The 23013-nt window shown below is 48.2% G+C and overlaps 1 long non-coding RNA gene across 1 annotated transcript; it reads right to left on the reverse strand.

Moving 5' to 3' along the window:
* Positions 1 to 471: 471 nt before the first annotated feature.
* On the reverse strand, positions 472 to 13780 carry LOC115473229. The gene is made up of 3 exons (XR_003942621.1): positions 13630 to 13780; positions 8148 to 8152; positions 472 to 483 (listed from the first exon to the last, which is right to left on the reverse strand). It is a non-coding gene; the product is annotated as an uncharacterized LOC115473229 (long non-coding RNA).
* Between the last annotated feature and the right edge of the window lie 9233 nt (positions 13781 to 23013).

Consider the following 23013-nt stretch of genomic DNA (forward strand, 5'->3'; position numbering starts at 1 on the left):
CTAAAAATGTAGGCTTGTTTTACTTTGCTGGCGAGAGAGAGCCCACAGTTAACAATTTACCAGCACTTTTAATAAGAAAAAAGAAAAAAAGAAGCTTATATGCTTTGATTTTCATTTCAGGCACAGCCCCTTGTGACTCTGGCAATTACTTAACTTTTCCTTGCCCCAGGTACAAAAAGTACCTGTATATATAAGCCACAATGAGCCTGCCATGAAAAAGTACAAATGAAAAAAATAAAGAACACCCAAAAGGGTAAAATAAAAAAAGAGATTTTACTCCGAGGACCTGAAGAAAACACGAAGCACTAACGAACTCCGTGTCTCCTCAGACGCGGAAAAAGAAAAACTGAGGGGCGGGAAGAGGTGTGCGCACATGCGCAGTGCGATCGCTCGCGCGACGGAACACCGTAAAAGAGATTTTGCTTTAAAATCCTCCGGGGCCGACGTGGCGTCACCCACTTGTGAGAATATCAGCCTGCTTGTCTTTGGAGAAAGGTGGTTAATAAATCACAATAAATACATAATTTTTTTGAAATACCGCAAATGATTTTTGTTTTAAAATACAAGCATTTTGTTAGTCCAGATTTGTGTGTCAGACATTCAATAAAACTTTTGAAATCCTTGCCCTGTGTTGAAGTCTTTTGACTCTTTTGGTGGAATCATTTTTCATCAGGTTTTCTCTTATATGCATTCTTTTGGGTTTCCTACTTTTTCTTGATTTCAGTGTGTGCACAGTGTGAGAAAATTATTGCCAGATCAGGGGCACCGTAGAGTTCTTGCATACAGAAAAAGTGTGCAAAATCCATGCATGCGTAAAAACAAACAAATAAACAAACAAACAAAAAAAAAAAAGAACAGGGGACCCCCCCCCCCCCCTCTTTTTGCACAGCCCTATCAGGAAATGTACTGTATCAGAGGAGATAAGATTTTCTACCATTTGTACTGCAAGTTTTGTCTTTCTTCTGGTTCCACATTTCTATGCTCCTTACCATCCTCACTCCCCTTTACAGTTTCTTCCTTTCCTCCTCTTCCCCCTTCTCTTCTCCACACCCCACCTCCTTCCACGGTCTCTTCCCCCTGCCTCCTCAGAGACTGTTAGAAGTTGGGTGATCTTAGGAAATCATGGCTCTCAGTTCGAGGCCAGCTAAGTACCAATGATATGAAAGAGAAACACTACCTAATGTTCTGAGATGGTATCTTTTTGCAGTAGGTGTGTGGGTGAGGGAGAAGCTGAGCACAGAACAACAGGAAACAGGAGACCAGTTCAAGGGAGGTAAAAATTAAAATGAAAATGCACTGGGCTGGTATAGGTTTGGTATTTTCTGAAAACACCCTTCATCTGAACTTTTGATCCTTGGTAGTTAAATACTATATTAGATGCAGTTCCAGTTCTGAGATACAAATATATCTCCAGGTGTTCCAGTGTTGCACAGACCTAACATTCAGCTATACCAGTATACAGTATCTCATTCCTGACCTGCTGCTGCCCCTGAAAGTCCAATACTGAGTCCCAGCACACACCTCTGCCCATGCATCTATTCCAGTGCAGATCCCCCACCCCATTCTGCTAATATCTCATCCTGCCCTATAGCACCTTCTACTATTCCAGTACTGAGGCCCAAATGCACACAGCACTGTCAGTGCACCTTAGTCCTGGCCTGCAGCACCTCCGGTTGTTCTAGTACTGAGAGCCAAGTTCACACAACTTTGCTGGTACATCTCATTTATGGCCTGGAGCACCACCTGCTGCCCTAGGACTGAGCTCCATACATACAGCTCTGCCAATTTACCTTAGTCCTACACTGCAGCAGCTCCTGCTGTTCCAGTCCTGGCCTGCAATACCTTCTAATATTCCTGTACTGAGACCTCCCCCCCACATCCCCAAAGCAGCTCTGCCTTTCAGTCTTGACCTGTGGTACTAACTCTATTTATTTCTGAGCAGGTGCTGTTAATTAAACCACAATGATGTAACCAAAATGGCTGACATTGCTCAAAGACCCCTATAAAGCACTACTCCCTTTCAACCACCAAGACTACTGGGAAGGAGAGGTAATAGTACCAGGCAGTGCTCCACCTCTGCTGCCCTGCTGAAAGAACATTTCTTGGCAGGTAGCTGGAGGGCAGAAAAGCAAAAGAAATACTGCAGATGGTAAGTAAACATTGCAGCTTGCCATAGAAGATTTGACAGGTTCACTATGACTGTGTTGTATCTATAGATCTCTAGTTCCTGATTGTTGGGCATGCTGGTATTTTTTTTTTTAACTTTTGTAAGCTTCATCACACATACTATCAATGGTGTGAAACAACTGAGCTGAACTTAGGTACCCAGCTGGCATACACTATAAGCACCTTGCACATAGTTGGATGGCAGCACTTATCAAGCAAAAGCTTACACTCCAGTAGAAATAAAATTCTGAACTCTATTGCAAACAACATAGGGGCTGATGCATAAAGGTCACCATTAAATACAGTAACTGTGGGTGAACTTACTGACTTGCAAACAGCAACCAATGCACAAAGGTGATGGTATGCAAATGGAATGCATGGAAATTTAATGGATACCTTTGTGCATCGGTCCTGGAAGCATCTAGCACATACGCAGAACAGTTGTTTCCAGGACACCGGGGGGGGGGGGGGGGGGCAGGGGGAGAGCTCCTCCTGCACTGAAATGAGCTCACCTTCATCTTTGGGACAAACACGAAGCTCCTGTGTTGATGGGTGGTAGAGGGGACCTGCATAGACGTTGGGGGGGGGGGGGGGCTCAGGTGCATATTGAAGCTGAAGCTGTGGTATGCGTGCAGCTTGAGGGGTACTGAGAAAGGGAATCAGGAGAAATAAAGGTCAGCAGAGCGCCAGAAGGAGGGATGGGCTCCTTGCATCAGGCCAGGAGGTGAATGGGAGGCAGAGGCTGAAGGGAGAAGGGAACTGGACAGGGGGCAGTCCCACAGTTGCCAGCGTGGATAAAGAGATCTCCTTTCTGACAGCTCCTGACCTGCCATAAAATCTAGCATGTTAAAGGTAGGTGCTCCTTTCTGTGTATCGCGTGGAATACTTATTTTAATACTGATGAGCTTGTTGTAATACATTTGCATATGATTATCGGTAGCTGCTACAGCAAGGGTAAAATGGATGCAGAACCTCTTTGTGCATTAGATGTTAAATAATGTTTGCTTTAGACCAGCTACAAAAGGTCTAAAGCAAACGTTGCAAGCATGGTAAGCTGTTTGCTTCGGGTCCTCACTCTGTATTTGGATTAGTTATAAGTATTACTGTGCTCTTGGTTTCTTGTTTGGGTCTTTGCTGGAACATTCAAACATCTTAAGCTGTGAGTAAATATTCTGTAGATTTCAAAACACTGCAATTTAGAGGTCCTAAAGATAATGCAATAGGTATAGGAAAATCTGGGAAAATATGATGGTAAATTCTCCTGTTGCAGTACTGAGGTATTGTGCATCAAGGGCTTTCTCTGGGCTCTGTTTGTTTATTAAAAAGGATACTGTAATTCTAAAATACAATATTTATTAGAAGGATTTTTTTTAAACTTCATTTCAATGAGTTTCATTACAGCCCCCAGGGGAAGGAAATGCTGACTTTTGGATATTTGGTAATATGCTTTTTGTTTCTTCTTTTTGTATTGCTTGATCCCTTGATGTAGAGCTGGGGTTCTCAACCCAGTCCTCAGGACACACCTAGCCAGTCAAGTTTTTGGGATATCCACAATAAATATGCATGATAGAAATTTGCATGCACTGCCTCCATTGTGTGCAAATCTATCTCATGCATATTCAGTGTGGGTATCCTGAAAACTCGACTGGCTAGATATGTCCTAAGGACTGGGTTGAGAACCCCTGATATAGAGGACAGCCATTCCATAGTAGTCTTATTCCTCTTTTGGACTGAGCTCACACCTTTTTCAGTAGTATCTCAAGGTGAGTTATATTCAGGTACAGTATGTATTTTCCTATCCCGAGGGCCTACAGTCTAAAGGGCCAATGTGTAAACTGTGCCAGGCTTCGTACACCAGTTAGCTTGTCTTTAGTGCACAAAGTTTGCACATAGCAAATTTAAATTCATGCTACTAGTACTGAAGCTGTTACCTATTCTGCACAGATGTAGAGAAGTGCGCAGAATAGCAAAACACCAAAGCTTTAATGCAAGATCTGAGGAGATGTAACAAATTAGCTTGTTCTTCTACAGTCAGCAATAGGATTTCATGCTTGTTTCTTCCCTTCATACTAGCATATAAGACCTGCAACATTTTTCTGCCTTCCATAAAGATCATGGGTAAGAAGACAGGACTGGGGGGCAGGTATACTGGAACAAACAGCAGAAGTTGCATGCACTCACAGATCTGAGCATGCAAAAAAAATTATCAGCACCACACAGATATGTGCATATTCATCTCCAGGTGCCGATCCAATTTTTTGTGTCTCTGATATTGCTGCCACTAGTGCAGCTATGAATGTGCATATATCTGGTGCATGCTTTTTTTGCATTGGGCCTATTTACATACTATTTAGTTACTGCAGGGTCCTTTTATAAAGATGTCCTAGTGTTTTTAGTGTGCTCTAAATGCTAGAGACACCCACATATTCCTATGGGCATCTCTAGCGTTTAACACAGATTAATAATTAGCACATGCTAAAAACAATAGTGCACCTTTGTAAAAGACCCTCTGCATTAGCGAGCAAAACTTTGTTGTTGCTGTTTCAGCCACTAAAACTGTACCTGAGTTAATGGAAGGTTAAGTAACTTGCCTGGGATCATAAGGAACCACAGTGGAATTTGAAACCTGGCTTCCCTGGTTCTTAGTACACCATCTAACCATTGCTTCTCCACTCCATGCTTGAAATAAAAATATAAATTTTTATCAGCAAAGTTCAATGTTATATCTAAATTAATCTAATATCTATAGAAATTCTTTGGGGAGCCAGTTCCACAACTAGTGGCATTGCTGGATTTAAGTAAATGACCTGTAAATTGTAATCCCCCAGGGGTATTCTCATGTGCTGAGGGCCTTCTGGTGGTTCCTATCCAGGACTTTTTTTGAGCGGGTATTTGGGGGTACTGAATACCGGCACCTTTTTTTTTTGTTTGTTACATTTGTACCCCGAGCTTTCCCACTCATGGCAGGCTCAATGCGGCTTACATGGGGCAATGGAGGGTTAAGTGACTTGCCCAGAGTCACAAGGAGCTGCCTGTGCCTGAAGTGCGAATCAAACTCAGTTCCTCAGTTCCCCAGGACCAAAGTCCACCACCCTAACCACTAGGCTACTCCTCTTTTCCATTGTCTTCTAAAATTGATCCATGGACCCCAAGTTTTAATGAAAGAGCTCAAGCTGTACACACCAATTCTGCCTTGTCATAGATTCTGTGACTGGTTGCAGGGGGCCTGGCTATTGTGGGGTGAGTCCCTCAGTGATCACCCCACCTTTGAAATGTGGCCTAACATTTGAGTACCAGCACCTTTTTTGCTAGAAAAAACGCACTGCTCCTATCCAGCATTACAAGCCCAAAACAGTTCTTCTCTATAACATCCTGTAATCCCAGTCTCAATGTTTGGACTTCCTTTTTAACTTAGGGTGACTGTTCCCCATTTATCACCAATTCTGGGAATCCTTCCCTGCTGGTAGCCTGCCACATTTCTGGTACCCTTGATGGGCCCCCTGTCACCTTTCTTGGGAATATAACCCTGGTTTCTCAGCTTTCACAAATATGCAAATTGGATACACCAGGTGCAAATCCACATTATTAACACTCTGCTCCAGTCTTGAGGGGAACAACTTCCTTCCAGTATCATCCAACTTCCAATAATACAGTTCCATTACTACCATGTCCATATCAGGTAAGTACCTTCTTGGTTTTTAGAGGGATCCTTATCTCTCCACTTCTTTCTTCCAGCAGGCTTCACAGGTCCCCCTCTCCTCTTTTCTCTTCATAGAGGGTGCTCTTTATAGAGTGGCTAATAATCCTGCTGTCCCTGAGCCCTAAGTGGATGGGCCCCGGCCCACCCAAGCCCACCTGTGGCTACGCCACTGGTGGGGATAGATGGTGAGAACAGGAAAGCAGAATGAGCTCTCAGGAAATAAGTGCTGAAGCCTTGCTTAACACAAAGGGTATATAAACAGCTGTATCAGAGCATTACGTTGGGGAGATGTAGAGTTAGACCACATGTTTGGGTCCCCTGCGCTTCCCCATGAGAAACTAGCATTGGTAATTGTTAATTACTCTTGATAGATAATAATACAAGCAGCCTAAAAACAAAGATAACATAGCAACATAGTAGATGACGGCAGAAAAAGACCTGCACGGTCCATCCAGTCTGCCCAACAAGACAAACTGATATGTGTATACCTTACCTTGATTTGTACCTGTCTTTTTCAGGGCACAGACCATATAAGTCTGCCCAGCACTATCCCCTCCTCCCAACCATCAGCCCCGCCTCCCACCACCGGCTCTGGCACAGACCGTATAAGTCTGCCCAGCACTATTCCCCGCCTCCCCACCACCAGTCCCGCCTCCCACCACTGGCTCTGGCACAGACCATATAAGTCTGCCCACCACTATCCTTGCCTCCCAACCACCAACCCCTCTTCCCCCCACCGGCTCCGCCACCCAATTTCGGCTAAGCTCCTGAGGATCCATTCCTTCTGCACAGGATTCCTTTATGTATATCCCACACATGTTTGAATTCCGTTACTGTTTTCATCTCCACCACCTCCCGTGGGAGGGCATTCCAAGCATCCATCACTCTCTCTGTGAAAAAATACTTCCTGACATCTTTTTTGAGTCTGCCCCCCTTCAATCTCATTTCATGTCCTCTCGTTCTACCGCCTTCCCATCTCTGGAAAAGATTTGTTTGTGGATTAATACCTTTCAAATATTTGAACGACTGTATCATATCACCCCTGTTTCTCCTTTCCTCCAGGGTATACATGTTCAGGTCAGCAAGTCTCTCCTCATACGTCTTGTAATGCAAATCCCATACCATTCTCGTAGCTTTTCTTTGCACCGCTTCAATTCTTTTTACATCCTTAGCAAGATACGGCCTCCAAAACTGAACACAATACTCCAGGTGGGGCCTCACCAACAACTTGTACAGGGGCATCAACACTTCCTTTCTTCTGCTGGTCACACCTCTCTCTATACAGCCTAGCAACCTTCTCGCTACGGCCACCGCCTTGTCACACTGTTTCGTCGCCTTCAGATCCTCGGATACTTTCACCCCAAGATCCCTCTCCCCCTCAGTACATATCAGACTCTCACCGCCTAACACATAAGTCTCTCGTGGGTTTCTACTCCCTAAGTGCATCACTTTGCATTTCTTCGTATTGAATTTTAATTGCCAAACCTTAGACCATTCTTCTAGCTTCTGCAGATCCTTTTTCATGTTTTCCACTCTCTCCCGGGTGACCACTCTGTTACAAATCTTAGTATCATCCGCAAATAGGCAAACTTTACCTTCTAACCCTTCGGCAATGTCACTCACAAATATATTGAACAGAATTGGCCCCAGCACCGATCCCTGAGGCACTCCACTACTCACCTTTCCCTCCTCCAAGCGAACTCCATTTACCACCACCCTCTGTCGTCTGTCCGTCAACCAGTTCCTAATCCAGTTCACCACTTTGGGACAGCCCATCGAGTTTATTTAAAAGCCTCCTGTGGGGAATCGTGTCAAAAGCTTTGCTAAAATCTAAGTAGATTACGTCTATAGCATGTCGATGATTCAATTCTCCAGTTACCCAATCAAAGAATTCAATGAGATTCGTTTGGCACGATTTCCCTCTGGTAAAACCATGTTGTCTTGGATCTTGCAACTTGAGGAAAACTGGTGCATGTGTTTGGTTATTTTGGCAACGAGGGAGACCACTGATAAATAAACTGGTAAGAATATTTGCCAATTTGTTTTGAGCATTTTTTCTGAGAGAATAATCCCCACCGAGCCAGTCTCACATATGTGACTGATAATGCAGGTAATAGAAAGCACCATTTCAAGATGAGATCTGGATAGGTTGCGCAAGTCATAGTCATAATCTCAATCTCGTACTCTCACATGGTCTCTAGCCATCAAAAACTGAAGTTGATCCAAATGACCTCCACAGTGAGGAAAATGAGGTTATAACATTGTGCAAGGAGGTGGTTACTCTCACTAAGCAACAAAACTCAATTGTTCACTGAAGAAAACACTCAAGCAGTTCCTGTCAAGTTGGCAGAACAGCATTCTACTGGCATTGAAATCTATGGGAGAGAATATGGAGGAGCTATATGTAATTGCCACTGAACCAGGTGCAAACATCATCAGAATGTTCTTTTTCAGTTGCAGGATGAACAATTGAGGAACATGGAATAGAATTGAGCTCTGCCTCTGTAGATGGTTTATTATTCTTACATAGTTTGAAATGATTGTTTTCTTGCAGCCCACTCCTTGATAATAAATAATATATTTTTCTTGCACATTTAGCAAAGTTATGCCTATTGTTTTGTGTTACATTTTAACAAGTTATATGATGCATTTTATGTTTTGTTTGATCTTTTAAATACAAGTTGGGGATGGAAATGGGAAAGAAAACTATGGGGATGGTGAGGGAATGGTGCCAATAGGATGGTGCAGGGATGGAAAAGAATTGACTGAGGATGGGGTAGGGACGGTGGGAATGGAGACCAAATTATGTCCCCGTGCACACCTCTATGCCCCACTACCTTGCAAACTCCCCACTTTCACACTTTAGTTTAGTTTTCAGTTTGATAATCTGCTTACATCTCCACAATTCAGTCTTGAAGTGGAGTACAATCAAAACAGATATAAACAACTTACGTGCTGAAAATAATAATATAAAACCCATCCCCTAGTTACCCCACTTAATTACAATATAACCTGTTTTTAAAACACTTTCTAAACTGCTCTCACTCCAAAACACTATAACCCTGCAACTGCTCCAGTGCTTGTGCCCCTTCATATTTGCACCCTGTGCAGCTACACCACTCACATAGCCCTTTTTATCATGCTGATGTCCAGAAGCTGGAAGGAAGGCTAATTTGTTTGGACATTTTTCAGAGTTTAAAACCTCTGCATGCAGGTCCAGTCCTCCCTCCTGTCCTGCTCCAACCCTCACCCCCAGCAGGGCCTGCCTGTTTCCAGTAGTACTAGCAACAGACACTGTGCCTAGGAGCTATAGTCACAGAGACTGTGGGTAGGATCCAGCTGATGGGAAGGTTGTGTTGGTAGACCAATGGAATGCTGCTCTTGTCACAGGAAGGAAGTAGGGTTAAATGGTTAGTATTCTCAATGGAGAAGGGTAGATAGTGGGGTTCCCCAGCGATCTGTGCTGGGACCGCTGCTTTTTAACATATTTATAAATGATCTAGAGATGGGAATAACTAGTGAGGTAATTAAATTTGCTGATGACACAAAGTTATTCAAAGTTGTCAAATCGCAAAAGGATTGTGAAAAATTACAAGAGGACTTTACGCAACCGGAAGACTGGGCATCCAAATGGCAGATGACATTTAATGTGAACAAGAGCAAAGTGATGCATGTGGGAAAGAGGAACCCGGACTATAGCTACATGATGCAAGGTTCCACATTAGGAGTCACCAACCAGGAAAGGGATCTAGATGTCATTGTTGATGATACGTTGAAACCCTTTGTTCAGTGTGCGGTAGCGGCTAAGAAAACAAATAGAATGTTAGGTATTATTAGGAATGGAAAACAAAAATGAAGATGTTATAATGCCTTTGTATTGCTCCATGGTGCGACTGCACCTCGAATACTGTGTGCAATTCTGGTCACTGCATCTCAAAAAAGATATAGTGGAATTAGAATAGGTAAAGAGAAGGGTGATGAAAATGATAAGATGGGACAACTTCCCTAAGAGGAAAGTAGTAAATTTTAAACAAATTAGAGAAAATATTTCTTCACTCAACGTGTGATTAAACTCTGGAATTCTTTGCCAGAGAATGTGGTAAAAACAGTTAGCTTAGCGGGGTTTAAAAAAGGTTTGGATAGCTTAGTAAAAGAAAAGTCCATAAGCCATTATTAAGAGGGACTTGGGCAAAATCCACTGCTTATTTCTAAGATAAGGGGATCTAAGAGGGCACCTTTTCGCCTAAGATAAGTGCAGTGTGTTGCTTTTTGATAAATACACATTGACTGAGATTTAATATAAAGAGAATAGAGCAAGTTGCTTTTTGTTATTATAAAAGGGTTGGTGGAGGTGGAGTCAATGATTATGACATGAACACATGTAATATATTCACCTATTGAGTGAAAATAATATTACTATCAACAGACAAATTCTGTATGAGACTCCCTTTTACTTTAGTCCAAACATTGTTTAAGACTATCGCAGTGTCATATATACACTCTGTGTATTTTGTTTGTTATTTCTAAGATAAGCAGCATAAAATGTATTGGGATTTTCCCAGGTACTTGTAACCTGGATTGGCCACCGTTGGAAACAGGATGCTGGGCTCGATGGCAACACTTATGTTCTTATGTAACCAGTATGAGGGCTGCTGTAGAGTCTGGGCACCTACTAGCACTTCCTACCAGAAAAAGGTGCCCATGGTGGCTGCAGAATAGGCGTGCCTCACTGGTCTTCTCCCCTCACTACATGTTGGAGTCCTCTTCTGTCTCGTGCACCACCAGGGAAAGGCAACTTTGGACAGCACTGCTTGCTAGAGTTCATTACTGGAGTTTGGTCACATCGTGCTTAGTGAAGGATAGGAGTTGGGAAGGGGGAGAGCAGCACAGTAGTTTTCAGAAACCCTTGTTTTGGCGCGCTATCCTCTGAGCATTGGGGAGGAATAGGAAATCACCTCATTAGTATGCATTTGCATGCTCATTGCGCTGTGAACTGGTGAGCTTGTTTGCAGGGCCGCAGAAAGGGGGGGGGTAGGGTGGACAAAAGTCCCTGAGCCTGGCAAGTTCTCTCTCCTCCTGCTCCCAGGCTGCAGGCGTCGCAGTCCCCGGTCTCATCTGCCCACCCTCAGCTCTGTGGACAGCCCCCCTCCTTCTGCCACCGGGCCCCATTCAAGGCCGCCCCCAGGGCCCCCGCCGCCCCCCAATTGCTACCACTGTCGCCTTCCTTTCCTGCTCTCAGGTCGCCACCGCCGCCGCAGTCCCCAGTCTCCTCCCGCCCACCCCCAGCCCCATTGACAGCCCCCCCTCCGTCCACCACCGGGCCCCCTGCATTCAAATCGGCAGCGCCTCACCTCCATGTGAAAGCAGCAGATTGCCTCCCTTCGGGCCTCCCTCACTGTGTCCCACTGTAATTTCCTGTTTCTGCGAGGGCGGAGCACAGTGAGAGAGGGCCCAAAGGGAGGCAATCTGCCGCTTTCACACGGAGGTGAGGTACTGTCGATTTGAATGCAGGGGGCCCGGTGGTGGACGGAGGGGGGCTGTCGACGGGGGTGGGGGTGGGCGGGTAGAGACTGGGGACTGTGGCGCTGGTGGCCTGAGAGCAGGAGAGGGAGGCGACAGTGGTAGCGATTGGGAGGGGCGGCGGCCCCGGGGGATGGCAGCAGCGGGGGCCTTGGGGGCGGCCTTGCGCCGGGCCCGACTCAGTCTCTTGGTGGCCCTGCTTGTTTGTTCACACACTTGTTGGCTGTGAGCATTCAGTGCTAGCAAATGCAGGCGCTAGTCCGGTGCTAATGGCCTCTAGCACCCGCGTTTGCTTCTGAGCATTGGGGCCATTTTTCAAAAGGCCCTTCCCTTTTACCTCCTCTCCTGATCACAGGCACATGCGAGCCAAGATAGATATAAACACACACGCACATAAAAACATGCATAGATACAGATGTACTGACATACACACACACACACACACACACACTTGCAGAGTACAGACCTGTGGTGAAGAGGTGCTGAAAGGAGAGCTGCTGTACCCTGTGGCTGCTGAACAATGCAGAGGGGAGGGGGCCCCCCTGCAGGAGGGCCCCAGGCTGAAAGGCCTAGCACACTTGGAGCTGAGAAACACTATGAAGGGGAGGCTTCCTCCACCCGAGCCCCAAGCATGCAACCAGGAGAACCAGGAGAGCCCAGGCCTGTGGACGGAGGAAGGACCAGAGCCCAGCAGCGCTTGCTGAGGAGCCAGCTCACCCTGACTGTAAGTCCTGGCCATAACATTCCTAAGCTGGGTGAAGAACAGGGGGCAAGAAGGCAGGGCCCGGGTTCCAGAGCAGGGTTCTCTGCATCCAGTATCAGAGGAGAGGTGGTGGAAGAGAATAGTGGAGAGTCTGAAGAGGACGTTAGTGAGGAAGAGGAGGAGGAGGAATCCAGGCCTAGGGCCTAGCAGAAGAAAGAGGACCAGCATATGACTCCTGAAGAGGTAATTAGATCAGTGAAGAAAATGAATCGAGTAGAAGGTGAAATAGAGGTACTGAGGAAGCGGCTGAAGCTAGCAAAAACTATGTGTAACCTGGCTTCCACTGGCCCACGAGACAAGTATGTTAAGGGAGTTGAAGCACTCCAGAAGCGGCTTACAGCAAAACAAAGGCAGCTGCAAAAACTAAAGAACTGCAGAGATAATCCCCTTCGTGAGGTTTTCCTGAACAGGGAACGCATGCAGCAGACCCAGACGCAGTCCCAGATCCAGCAGGAAGCAGAACCCAGAGACACACAGGACTCCGTGGTTCCAGACACCCCAGAGGCTATGCTGGAAGGGACAGCAGGGGAAGAGAAACAGCAGCAGCCAGAAGGAGGAAAAGACAAGACTGACACAAATAATTCCCAGTTATCACCAGTATTTTATTTCCTACAGGATTCCCAAGAGCTAGGTGCTCCATCCACTTACCAGCCTTGTAGAACAGAGGCTCCTAGTCCAGTTGTGGCAGGTACTGTGGATAAGGAGGGGCTCCAGCACTGCATGCAGCAAGAGAGCCTGGCAAGTTTGGAACACAAAAGAGCTATGAAACTGAAAAAAATTCAAAAAAATTCAAAATTCAAAAAATACTTAGAGAGCTGGCAGGGCATAGCCGAACCCACAGAGAAGAGCTCAGGTTTGCTGGGAGAGACAGAGAAGAAAGACAGCCTGGAGAATCAGAACAGTTTGAATGCTGAGGAGAATCAGAACAGTTTGAATACTGAGGTAGGAGAAGAATCACTACACACTGAGCAAGTACAGAAGTTACCAGGAACAACGGGAGGGAAAGTACAGCAAAAACAAGGGGTTTTGCAGATGGAGACAGAGACTAAAGAGGATGGGAAAGTACAGGAATGGAGTAGTGGAGTACTACAAGAGATGGAAGAAGCTGAGAGCAAATATGGTGGACAGAGGGCGGGAACAGAGTAGTTACTCACCTGTAACAGGTGTTCTCCGAAGACAGCAGGCAATATATTCTCACTGATGGGTGACGTCACGTCGGCCCGGAGGACTTTCCAGCAAAGTCCATGACAAAAACTAAAATGTCCCCCGTCGCGCGGGCGGATGCAGTGCGCATGCGCGCGTCCACTTTCCCGCCCGCCGCGCGGGCACATTCCTCAGTTAATTACCAGGATTTGAGGAATACAACTCCAAAGGGGAGGTGGGAGGGTTGTGAGAATATATTGCCTGCTGTCTTCGGAGAACACCTGTTACAGGTGAGTAACTACTCTTTCTCCAAAGACAAGCAGGCCAATATTCTCACTGATGGGGTATCCCTAGCCCCCAGGCTCACTCAACATAACAAAGAAAGGTCAATTTGGTCCCGCAACGGTGAGGACAAAAAACAGAATTGACCTGAAACCAAATTCAACTAACTGAGAGTGCAGCCTGGAACAGAACAAACATGGGCCTAGGGGGGTGGAGTTGGATTCTAAACCCCAAACAGACTCTGCAGCACCGACTGCCCAAACCGACTGTCGCGTCGGCTATGCTGCTGAAGGCAGTAATGTGATGTGAATGTGTGGATTGAAGACCACGTCGCAGCTTTGCAAATCTCTTCTATGGTGGCTGACTTTAGATGAGCCAGTGACGCCGCCATGGCTCTAACATTATGAGCCGTGACATGGCCATCCAAAGTCAGCCCAGCTTGGGCGTAAGAGAAGGAGATGCAATCTGCTAGCCAATTAGAGATGGTGCGTTTTCCGACAGCAACTCCCCTCTTGTTGGGATTAAAAGAAACAAACAGATGGGCGGACTTTCTGAAGGGGCGCGTCCGCTCCACGTAACAGGCCAGTGCTCTTTTACAGTCCAGAGTGTGCAACTTGCTTTCGCCCGGGCTCGTGTGAGGAGGGGGAAAAAATGTTGGCAAGACAATTGACTGGTTCAGATGGAACTCCGACACCACTTTCGGAAGAAACTTTGGGTGCGTGCGGAGAACTACTCTGTCATGATGAAAGACAAGGAATGGTGCATGGACTACCAGGGCTTGAAGCTCACTGACCCTACGAGCTGAAGTAACAGCCACCAAGAAAATGACCTTCAAGGTCAAGTACTTCAGATGACAGGAATCCAGTGGCTCGAAAGGAGTTGTCATCAGCTGGGTGAGAACGACATTGAGATCCCATGGCACTGGAGGAGGTTTGATAGGGGGCTTTGACAAAAACAAACCTCTCATGAAACGCATGACTAAAGGCTGTCCAGAAATCGGCAAGCCATCAACATGTGAATGATAAGCACTGATTGCGCTAAGATGAACTTTAACCGAGTTAGTCTTAAGACCAGACTCTCGGATAAATGCAGAAGGTACTCAAGCAAGGTCTGTGCAGGACAAGAGAAAGGATTTAGACCGTTACTGTCACACCAGACGGCAAACCTCCTCCATTTAAAAGAGTAACACCTATGTGTGGAATCTTTCCTGGAAGCAAACAGAACTCTGGAGACACCCTCAGAGAGACCAAAGGAGGCAACCTCTATGCTCGCAACATCCAGGCCGTGAGAGCTAGAGACCGGAGGTTGGGATGTAGAAGCGCCCCCTCGTTCTGAGTAATGAGGGTCGGAAAACAGTCCAATCTCCATGGCTTCTCTGACGAAAGTTCCAGGAGAAGGGGAAACCATATCTGACGGGGCCAAAAGGGCGCTATCAGAATCATGGTCCCCTGGTCCTGCTTGAGTTTCAGGAGAGTCTTCCCCACTAAAGGGATGGGAGGATAAGCATACAGGAGTCCTGTCCCCCAAGAAAGGAGGAAGGCATCCGACGCTAGTCTGCTGTGGGCCTGAAGTCTGGAACAGAATTGAGGGACCTTGTGAGTGTCCTGGGAAGCAAAAAGATCTATCGATGGAGTTCCCCAAACTCGAAAGATCTTTTTGGCAATAGTCATGTTCAAGGACCACTCGTGAGGCCGCATAACTCTGCTCAGCCTGTCGGCCAGACCGTTGTGTACACCGGCTAGATAAGTGGCTTGGAGAAACATTCCATTTTGATAGGCCCATAGCCACATCTGCACGGCCTCCTGGCACAGGGGACGAGATCCGGTACCCCCTTGCTTGTTGGTGTAATACATTGCCACTTGATTGTCTGTCTGAATGAGAACAATTTTGTTGGCTAGCCGATCTCTGAAGGCCTTTAGAGCGTTCCAGATTGCTCGCAATTCCAGGAGGTTGATCTGGAGATGCCTCTCCTGAAGAGACCAAGCTCCTTGAGTGTGAAGCCCATCTACATGCGCTCCCCACCCGAGGAGGGATGCATCCGTCGTCAGCACTTTCTGGGGCCGAGGAATTTGGAATGGGCGTCCCAAGACCAGATTGGATCGAATGGTCCACCAACTGAGGGAATTGCGAAAATTGGTGGACAGACGGATAACATCCTCTAGATTCCCCGTGGCTTGAAACCACTGAGAAGCTAGGGTCCATTGAGCAGATCTCATGTGTAGACGTGCCATGGGTGTCACATGAACTGTGGAGGCCATGTGGCCAAGCAATCTCAACATCTGCCGAGCTGTGACCTGCTGAGATGCTTGTACTTTGGAAACCAGAGACAGAAGTCTGTCTGCCCTGGGACCTGGGAGATAAGCACAAGCTGTCTTTGTGCACAACAGGGCTCCTATGAATTCCAATTTTTGAACTGGGACGAGATGGGACTTGGGATAATTGATGACAAAGCCCAGCATCTCTAGCACCTGAGTAGTCATCCGCATGGACTGCAAAGTTTCTTGCGGAGAGGTGTTCTTCACAGCCAATCGTCCAGATAAGGGAACACATGCACTCCCAGTCTGCGTAGCGACGCTGCCACAACTGCCAGGCACTTTGTAAAAACCCTGGGTGCAGACGCCAAGCCAAAAGGCAAAACACAGTACTGAAAGTGCTGTGATCCCAGCCGAAACCGGAGATACTTCCTGTGGGCTGGAAGTATCGATATGTGAGTGTAAGCGTCCTTCAAGTCCAGAGAGCATAGCCAATCGTTTTCCTGAATCATGGGAAGAAGAGTGCCCAGGGAAAGCATCCTGAACTTTTCTTTGACCAGATATTTGTTCAGGGCCCTTAGGTCTAGGATGGGACGCATCCCCCCTGTTTTCTTTTCCACAAGGAAATACTTGGAATAGAATCCCAGCCCTTCTTGCCCTGGTGGTACGGGCTCGACCGCATTGGTGCTGAGAAGGGCGGAGAGTTCCTCTGCAAGTACCTGCCTGTGGTAGGAGCTGAAAAACTGAGCTCCTGGTGGGCAATTTGGAGGTTTGGAAATCAAATTGAGGGTGTACCCGCACCGGACTATTTGAAGAACCCACCGATCGGAGGTTATGAGAGGCCACCTTTGGTGAAAAAATTTTAACCTCCCTCCGACCGGCAGATCGTTCGGCACAGGTACTTTGACTTCGGCTATGCTCTGCTGGAGCCAGTCAAAAACCCGTCCCTGGTTTTTGCTGGGGAGCTGCAGGGGGCTGCTTCGGTGCCCGCTGCTGACGAGAGCGAGCGGGCTGGGGTCGAGCCTGAACCGGCTGACGGGAATAAGAAGTGTACCTGCGATTTCTAGCAGCGTAGGGAGCACTTCTCTTTCCCTTAAAAAACTTCCTAGCAGTGGAAGTGGTTGCAGAAGGCGTCCGGCGGGAGAGAGAGTCCATAGCGTTATCACGCTGGTAGAGATGATCAATCATCTCTTCAACCTTCTCTCCAAAAAGGTGATCCCCCCGGCATGGGATATCTGCTATCTTCCGCTGAGTTCTTTCCTCCAGGTTAGAGGCACGCAGCCATGAGAGCCTGCGCATCGCTATACCTTGAGCAGAAAAGAGAGATACCACATTGCAAGTATCAAAAATGCCCCTGGACAGGAACTTGCGACACGCCTTCTGCTGCCTGATCACTTGGCGAAAGGGTTCAGCTTTCTCCTCAGGGAGTGTATCTACTAAACTCTCAAGTTGCCTCACAGAGTTCCGTAAATGAAGACTCGTGAAGAGTTGGTATGACTGGATTTTGGTGGCGAGCAGACCAGCCTGATACGCCTTCCTCCCAAAAGAGTCCAGAGTTGCAAACTCCCGCCCCGGGGGCGCCGAGGAGAAATTCCTGGAACTCTTGGCTCTTCTGAGAGCGGAATCCACCACCGCTGAATCATGAGACAATTGGGTCTGCATGAGACTGGGTTCCCCGTGGACCCGGTACTGGGACTCAACTTTTTTAGGGACGGTTGGGCAAGAAAAAGGCTTCTCCCAGTTCCTCAGCATAAGTTCCTTAAGAATCTCATGAAAAGGAACTGTGGCAGAAGATGAAGGTGGAGATGGATAGTCCAGAACCTCCAACATTTTGGCTCTGGGCTCGTCCACAATTTCCACGGGGAAGGGAATGGCCTCAGACATCTCCCGAACAAAAGATGAAAAAGACAAGCTCTCGGGAGGAGACAGCTGCCTTTGTGGCGAGGGAGTGGAGTCAGATGGAATGCCTTGAGAATCCTCGCCAGAGAACTCCCCATGCACTCCTTCATCATCCTCAGATGAGGTATCATCAGATGGGGCTAAAAGCTCAGACAGAGCCGCCCGAATCTGAGCCCGTCTCGACGAAGAGGCTTGACGGCCTCTATGATGGTGCCGAGAAGTTGATGGTCCCAGAGGCTCCTGAGAAGCTTCCTGCTCCGATGCCTCGGGAGAGTCAACTCGGGAAGTCAAAGACACCGGCACCGGAGGCGGCACCGGTGAGACAGACCTCACCACAGGCTGAAGGCCTGATGCAGAAACATCCGGCATCGGTAATGTCGACACCTCCGACGCCGTCGGCACCGGTGTCTCTGAAAACATCGACACCGGCCCCGTCGACGCCGTCGGCACCGACAACCTCGACGCCGACTGCCACTGCTGCATCATGTTCATGAAAAATGGGAACATGGCCTGCATACTCTCATCCAGAGCTGGTGTCGGAAAAGGCTGCGGGGTCGGTTGAGGTGTCGGAGGCAAAGTCTGCTGAGGTTGAGGAGTGGGGACTCGGCTGCCAGCGACCCCACGCGTCGGAACCTCAGTGATAGAGGGAGAGCGATCCTCTCGGCACCGACGCTTCTCGGGTATCGAGTGTATCGATGACCCGGAGCTCCCGGTGCCGTGTCTCGAAGGAGATCGACGACGATGCTTCTTGGCCTTCGCCCGACGCATGTCGTCGAGACTCCTCGGCACCGGAGAGGAGGACGTGGAATCCACACGTCTCCTCGGGGCCGGGTCCGACGCAGGACGGTCCCGGGGGGCCTGCACAGCAGGAGGCGCCGAGGCGGGTGGAGACCCACTCGATGCATCACTGCTCCCAGCGTGCATCGGTCTAAAGGCAGCCTGTCCCCTGTCTCCCGGTGCCGACGCCTCCTTCGACATCGACCTCGACGACGCCGGCCTCGAAGACATCATCCTCGACGGCACCGACTTCATCGGCACCGACTTCTCCGGCGCCGATTTGGAGGGCGCCAACTTAGACGACGTCGACGGCGCCGACGCCGAAGCACCGGGCCCAAAAATCTTTTCTCTCTGGGCGTCTCGAGAGAGCAGTGTCCGCTTCTTCATGGCGAGACACAATTTACAACTCTCCGAGCGGTGATCCGGCCCAAGGCACTGAATACACCACGAGTGTGTATCAGTGCCAGAGATGGCCCGATGGCAGCGGGCACAAGGCTTGAAGCCGCTGGGCATCTTCGTTGACATCTCGGGAAAAATAGTCCCTGCCAAATCAAAAGACGCGATTGTGTCTATAAAAAGATGACACAAAAAAAATAAAAGAAAAAGACGGGAAAAATACCCGAACGAGCGATTTAAATAAAATCGCAGACTAAAAGAAAGGAAACTTAATAAACGATAAAGAAATCTAAACAACTAGAAAGGATACTTCGCTTTTTTATTCTTTTCTTCACCTCCGGGCACAGGAGGAACACGAAGACGAATCGTCGAGCTCCGTGTCACCTCAGACGCGGAGAAGAAAAAACTGAGGAATGTGCCCGCGCGGCGGACGGGAAAGTGGACGCGCGCATGCGCACTGCATCCGCCCGCGCGACGGGGGACATTTTAGTTTTTGTCATGGACTTTGCTGGAAAGTCCTCCGGGCCGACGTGACGTCACCCATCAGTGAGAATATTGGCCTGCTTGTCTTTGGAGAAATCGTGGGAACACCACAGTCACTCATGGACAGAATTGATAGGGCAGACCTCTGAGCAGGGCTGTCCAAGAGCTGCCATCCAATCTCAATCAGAAGTGCTGATGACATCATGGGGAAGCTCAGTGACCGGCAGGGGCTCCCAATAGATTCTGCCACTCAGAAACAAGAAGAAAGAGCAGAAGGGAGCTTCTCAGAAACTGATGCCCATCAAAGCAGGAGTCCCAGAAAGGAGAGAGAGAATTGTGGAGAGTGTCAGCTGCACCAGGAGGCGGAGCCAAGACCCAGATCGATTAAGACAGTGCATGGAGGAGAGTGTCAGCTGCACCAGGAGGTGGAGCCAAGACCCAGACTGAGTAAGACAGTGCCAGATACAGAGAGAGTACATGAAGGAGAATGTCAGCTGCACCAGGAGGCGGAGCCAAGACTCAGACTGAGTATGACAGTGTCAGAAACAGAGAAAGTGCACGGAGGAGAGTGTCAGCTACAAGAGGAGACAGATCCCAGACCTGGTCTGAGTGGGACAGTTGCAGAGCAAGGGAACGAGTGCTGGTTGGGAACAGCAGCAACTGGCAAAGGACTGGAAGTAGAATATTGCAGAGGGGGAAGAGACAGAAACAGCACAAGTGAACTGAACATAGTGGGGTTAGTGGACATGGGAGAGGAGGGAGGGGAAGAGAGGGGGAGGGGAAGATGTTGGGGAAGGGAGTGGGGAAGGGGGGAGCATACTGGTATCAGCCCCTTTATCCTTTGCAGCAGTAGTACGGGGAGGAGGGGCAGAGACAGGGAAGGAGGAGGGGAGGCAGGAGTCAGACATGGGGACAAGGGGAAATCCATTTTCTGGTCCGTTGCGGGGTCCCAGGAGCGGTGTTACCCCAAAACGTCGAAATGTTGTCCAGCTGCGTTGGGTGGGCACAGGGGTAGCACCACCTAGAGAGGTTGTTTTAAGAATGGTATTCTCCCTTGGCTTTATCCCTGAAGATTTGTATGCATGCATACACCCTGTGGGAATCCCTGAATATGATATTAGTTTCTTAACAGGGCGAGGTTTGGACCTGTTTTGGGAAAAGTACACAGAGGTGCAGCATCAGGGTAGATGGGTGGATTTTAAGGCTGTCCCCATCAGTAGACAGGACGCAGTCCAGATTACCATTTTGGTACGTAATGAGTCTCTTACGGCTGCAGACCTGTCGTACTGGTTGGGACGGTATGCCGAAATTAGGACCCCATTAAGCAAAATACCAGACCAGAGTCGTGTGTGGGCGGGGGGGTGGAGTGCCCTTGTAAAATTAAAACAGGCAGGCTATGTCACCCAACATATACCTTCAGCCGCATACATTGGAAGGGATCGAATTCAATGCTTTTATGCAGGACAACACAGACAGTGCTACAGGTGCGGATCTTTCCGTCACTTAAGCATGTAGTGTACAGTGTTAAAGTGCTCTCGATGTGGCAGTACAGATCATGACACCAGCGACTGCACTACCATACGCTGTAACCTGTGTGGGGGCTTGGGGCACCCTTTTAGCAAGTGCCCACAAGCATCGCACAATCAGGTAGAGGGAGAGAGGAGGGGGGAGGAAGGGGCACAAGCAGAAACTACAAGGATACAAGGACAGAAGCGGGAAGCATTAAAGGGATTAATGGAGAAATCAAATACCGCTATTCATACAGAGGCAGGCACTAAGGGAAAGGGAAAGGGGGAGAAAAGGGCATCAGGTTTGGATCACATTCAAAGAAGGGGTATTTGTGAAAGGATGGAAGAAGGAGGTGGGGAGAAGGGGGGAGAAGAAGGGGAAGCATGGACCCTGGTAGGGAAACATGGAGGGAAGGGGGGTCGGAGGAAGGAGGGGAGGGGGCTAGCCCGAGCGGGGAGAACAGATATTCTGGAGAAGAGCCAGAGTAATCGATATGCAGTGTTTCAGGTTTCAGGCGAAGGAGAGGGTGATCTTGAGGTGAATCCACCCCAAAGGGAGGTTTTGGAGGAGAAGAGGAGGGAGGGGAGGGGAGCGAGGAATGAATCATCTGAAAGACTTAACAGAGAGGAGCCAGCAGTGTTACCCCCAAGTCTAACATCACATCCTACTAGTTTAACGAAGGGCCTCATGCAGGAAATAGAGGAGGGTAAGGAAGGGGTGAAAGGGGAAAGGGCTGGTCCAGAGGAAACCAAGAAAAAAAAGGGTAGAAAGAAAGCTGGGGAAGATGACTCAGAGTGGGAGGATTTCGAATTAGAAGAAATTATAGAGGATCCTGAAGAAATGATGGGGGCAGGAATATCTGTGAAGAGGGATTGCGGTGAAGAGATGAGGAGGGGTAAGAAATTTAAGAAATAAACCATGGCTGCCTTGTCCTTAATCTTTGCAACTCTGAATGTAGCCAGCATAAAGGCAGAGAGAACTAGATTTGTCACCTTTAGCGATTTGACCCAGTGCAAGGTAGACTGCATCCTGTTGCAGGAGACTCATTTGGATTCTTTGCAGCTCCTGCACCGGGCCAAGAGAGATTGGAAAGGGGGGCCCTCATTCTGGTCTCTGGCCAAAGAGAGATGCGCAGGGGTGGCTATTCTTTTTGCCACCCGAGAAGTGGAGATTACGAGGGAAATAGAGGTGGAGATAGGGAGGTGTGTCGTCTTAGACGTTTCCATTAGAGGGGTAGCAGTGCGAATCATTAACTTTTATGGGCCCCAGATTAGTTGGGAACGCAAGCAGCTGTTGCTCCGGGTGAAACCGTATTTATATACAAGCAAATTGGTGGTATTTGGAGGAGACTTTAATATGGTCTTACAGCAAGCAGATAGAAAGGGGTCCAGGCGTCAGGTGGGTTATGACAGCCTCCAGCTGGCAGCAATTGTAAAACAGGCAAGACTGGAGGTGGCGGGAGGGAAGGGGTTCACTTTTAGAAGGGGAGACACGGAGAGCCGTATTGACTGGCTCTTTGTAGGCGGGTTGGCTAGGTTTCAGGGGCAGCCGAATAGATGGACGGAATATTCAGATCATGCCTTAGTTTCCACAGTCTTAACAATATGCGAAGGAGCGCAGAAAGGCCCAGGATTTTGGAAACTGAGTGCAAAGTTATTAGAAGTAGAGGAAAACAGACAAATATTTGAGGGTTTTTTAGCAGACCAAGAAACACTATGGGAGGTGATGGATGATAAGGGAGTCTGGTGGGACATGGTAAAGGGGCGAGTCAAGGCCCTTTTCCGGTCCCTAGCCAGGAAGCAGAGTCAGGGGTTACAGGCACAGTGCTGTCGTCTTCGTAAGCAATTGGACCACGCGGTCTCCAACCATCTGGAGAAGGGAGAGATAGAAGCTTTGCAGGCCCAGTTGAGGCTGTTGCAATATGATCGATACGCTGCTTTGCTTCTGGAAAGGGAATATGGGCATCGGTATTCCCCGGATCCTTTCCAGAATTGCAAGGTAGCAGTAGGACACAAGGTCATTTATGCTATGAGAGATGAAGCAGGGCAGCGATTGACGAACCAACGTTCAATCGAGGCCAGGGTCATTCGGTTTTACACCCAATTGTGGGGAAAAGAGAGCTT

This window comes from Microcaecilia unicolor, chromosome 6 (genome assembly GCF_901765095.1).
Source record: "Microcaecilia unicolor chromosome 6, aMicUni1.1, whole genome shotgun sequence".
Classification (NCBI taxonomy): Eukaryota; Metazoa; Chordata; class Amphibia; order Gymnophiona; family Siphonopidae; genus Microcaecilia; species Microcaecilia unicolor.